Genomic DNA, 4,149 nt, shown 5'->3' on the forward strand with positions numbered 1-4,149 from the left:
TTATTATTTGTGGTTGTGCTGCTGTCAGAATACCAAAAATGGCTGCCATCACTGTTTGCCTAATCATTTTCCCTACCAGCTCCTTTAATTTTCTAAACAAAGGATGCCGGACGGAAGGCTGCCAACAGGGCCACCCACTAAATGAATTTCAGCCTGTTCATCAAGAAGCACCCAACATTTGCACAGTGTATGGCCATCGTGACTCTGCTCAGTCAGGCTTGTACCCCAAGCATCCAGTGCCGGACAGCACTAGAGATAAGTGAAAAACCTCCTAATTTTGCTTCCCCTTTGTCTACAATGCAATTTTGCAAAAACTGGCAACAAATCTCCCAAATTTTGCCAAAATTTGTGGGAAGTAAAAAAAATCTGAATTTCGCTCCTCCTCGGGTGGGCAGGGAGGATTATGCTGATTGGAGGAAGGAACAGGCTGAGCAGACCTCATTAGTCTGATGCTGCTCATTCAATCTCCAACCAACAAGCTGCAAGCAGTGTGTTCCTTGACTGTAACAGAAAAAGTGTTGTCATCCTCGGCAGAGCTGCGCAAACCTCAGCACTGAATGGACAGGAATACAAATCCTTTTGGAATGTAAAACAGCTTCCTTATATGTTTTTAAAACTGTGTTTTTAGATGCTTTCCTGCAGCTCACACTTTGCTTGTGCCAGTGCACAGTTGTAAATGGGGTTTTCCTGCTGGTTGCATCTGTTGTGACTAGTGGGTTTCTCCATGCAGTAGCAAGGTCGGCTACCCATGAAACCCCTGATAGAAAAAGCTCATGCTGCCAGTCAACGCTTCAGGAATATATTTCCTAAAAGTAAACCTATTTACTAAGCTACTTAACAAAGTAATTATCGACTCCTGCACCCGCAAACCACATTCTTTGGTCTGAGCTTTTATTTGAAAATGCCCAAAGTGTTTAAAACACACAACCATACATACAGTAAATATACAAACACATAGATACATACTGATATAGACATACTGCATATGTAGCCACCCTGCCTTAAAGTGACACTAATCTCAGGAGTTAAATCTTAAAAATAAATGTAAGTACCTTAACTATTAACAAACACTTACATTATTTGTGTATCACTTGGCTGTAGATCCTCAAATCATCTCTGACTTGGTGCTAACACTGTCCTTCCTTCTGGAGGGTGGCTACTTGTGTTCCCCATGGCCCCTGCGTGTGTTGTAAAGTAGTCACTGCTCCTAGCTCACTCCTGTGATGGACTACAATCTAATTGAAACGAAAATCAGTTGATTCGGCGGCTCGTCCGAACTAACGAATGTATTATATGCCCGAATATACTAAAACGATATTCAGGCCTACATAAAATCATATTCAGAACACACCAATGTGGCCGCCGGCGTGTTCTGCGCATGCCCGCCGCCATCTTGGAGGCGGAGCGTGTGACGTCACATGACGGTGACGTCACACGCTGAACGATCGGCGGCCAGATCGGCCACCGGCGTGTTCTGCGCATGCGCACTGCCATTTTGGAGTAGATCTTGGTATACACCAAGATGACGGTGCTCGAACATGCGGGGGCCGCCATTTTGGTGTATATCAAGATCTACTCCAAAATGGCGAGAACGCGCCTGCGGCCGCTATGGCTACCGCTCGTTCTGCACTTTCAGTGTGCAGTTTCTGATTCGGAGGCTTGCTACCTCCGAATCCGAAACAACATAAAAATGTGTTTCCTTTGACAAAACGAATTAAAACGTTTTTCGTTTTTATTTGTTACGTCTGGAAACAATTTTTGTTGTTGTGCACAAGTCCATTAAACAACCTAATTAGAGGTTTCAGTCAGACAAAGGGAGCCTCAAAGCAGGCTGTGCCTACCATGCTCACTTTTTAGCTAAGCCCTCATGCTCTGGGAACACTTTGCTTTGCTATAGCCCTATAGGTAATGACATAAGTATTTTCAATGAATCACTGAAGGTGTCAAGTGAAAGGATCAGTTTGATATGGTCTTCTGGGAGAACTGCTTGCATTCCTTCTTGTCAGGGTTCCACCCTGACTTTACTGGTTTGCAGCATTCTGGCTTGGCTGCCATTCCACCCACCTGTGATTCCTCCTTTGTCTGAGCAGACTGTGTAACGTTGCTCACTACTCACTACTCCCAGGCTTCCTCTTATGGCCGGATAGAAAAGCATCATCTGAGAGAGCCAGATGGGAGTTTCCTGTCTCTAAATGATGATGTCACCCCACTCACTATATATAAACCACTCAGTCCATTCTGACCTTGCGAGGTCTTTCCTACTGCTCAGTGTATCCTGATTCCGTGTATGACCCAATCCTGGCTGACGTTCTTCTCTGGTTCCTGCTCCTGACTTGTGTCCCGCTTGTCTGGTCTTCAATGTACTCTGACACTTCTAAGCACATTCCTGGGCAAGTATCAGTATTTTGACCTGAAGTACCATACAGACTTCTCAAATGAGATGACATGAGCAGAAGGATGAGCTGAAGGGAAATCATGTCTTCAGAGTACTGCTACCATGGCTGCAAAGAATCAAAATTTGATTTACTCATTTTATGTATTTTTTTTTTTTATGTATGTATTTGTCACTGCTATATTATATTAGCTAGCTGTACACACTGACATGGAAAGGTAATTTTAATATTATTACAAAATGGTCTATGATGCAATGACACATGCCATAACCATTTTTTTATAAAAGTGGGATTTTCTTTAAATCTGAAATATTTAAATCTATATCCAATTGAAGAAGTGCATTCCAGCTGGGAATATATTGCGATAATTTATGATCTGTGGGGTTTTTTATGAACCTGCCCAATACAGAGAGAGCAGCAAAATCTTCATAATGCTGAAACTATAGGGAAACATTCCATCCTTCTTAGCTTAACGGCAGCAGCTAGGAGAGAGGGAGCAAGGTGTGCCACTTCATTCAACAGAGACGTCTTTTTCTTAAAGCAAAGCTATTCTGGTTTTATGTTACTTTTATTTTCCTTTTAAATGGTATTTGTTTTCACAATATTTAGATTATTATTATATTATTATTATTATACAGGATGTATATAGCGCCAACAGTTTGCACAGCGCTATACCATACAAGGAAGGTATTACAATACAACTCAAGACAAGATGGTAAGGAGGGCCCTGACCCTGAGGGCTTACAATCCTACAATCACAGAATGCCTTGTATTCTTTGAGGAAAAATACAAGGCTTTTTGTGAATGGACAAGTTATATATAAATGTCAGATGTCCACAACGTATACCTAAAGCATATTTTACAGAGTGTGCTGGTCTGCACTATGGGACATTGCTCACTGTGCAGAGGTATGCATGCTCACTTTGCAGAGGTATGCATGTTCACTGTGCAGAGGTATGAATGTTCTATGTACAGAGGTATGCATGTTCACTGTGCAGAGGTATGAATGTTCAATGTGCAGAGGTATGCATGTTCACTGTGCAGAGGTATGCAGCAGAATTTTTGTAACATGCACTATGCTGCACAGAATGCGTCTGTCAGTAGTGATGAGCTCAGGCTTGACCCATGAGTTCACCCATGCCTGCTCAAAACTGTGACTGGCACCCACCACCGGGCTCAATCAGTTACCAAGATGCGCAGCAGGGGAATTCCCTGCCCCTTTGTGACATGTAGCTGCAGGGGTAGGGACTGCACCTGTGGCAAATGATTGGACCGGAAGGAGGGGTTATGTTGGTCACAGTTTTGAGTGGTCTTGGGCAAACTCAAACAAACTGGAGTTGCACCAAGCCCAAGCTCATCACTAGTCCGACATATGTAACATACAGCATAGTGTATACTATGCAGGAGTCTGGTGTATGTAATGTACACCACATTGTCCAGATTACAGCAGTCTGGAGTATGTAATGTACACCACATTGTCCAGATTATAGCAGTCTGGAGTATGTAATGTACACAACATTGTCCACATTACAGCAGTGTGGAGTATGTAAGGTTGAGCATGATGTAAAGAGTACAGTGGCCCAGAGTATGTAACTTACTTGGCGTACAGAGTCCTCTGGGCATTTTAGCATTTTCACCACCTGAGGCAGTGGGAGGTGTTGGGGGGTGAACGTTATGGGGGAACGGTGCCTCTGTATCCACTCCCCCCCCCCCCACCTCTGGCGCGGGGGGGGGTAGCGGCCCAGAGCCGGAAAGG

The sequence above is a fragment of the Nanorana parkeri genome, unplaced genomic scaffold (assembly GCF_000935625.1).
Source record: "Nanorana parkeri isolate BGI_ZX_2015 unplaced genomic scaffold, ASM93562v1 scaffold174, whole genome shotgun sequence".
Lineage (NCBI taxonomy): Eukaryota > Metazoa > Chordata > Amphibia > Anura > Dicroglossidae > Nanorana > Nanorana parkeri.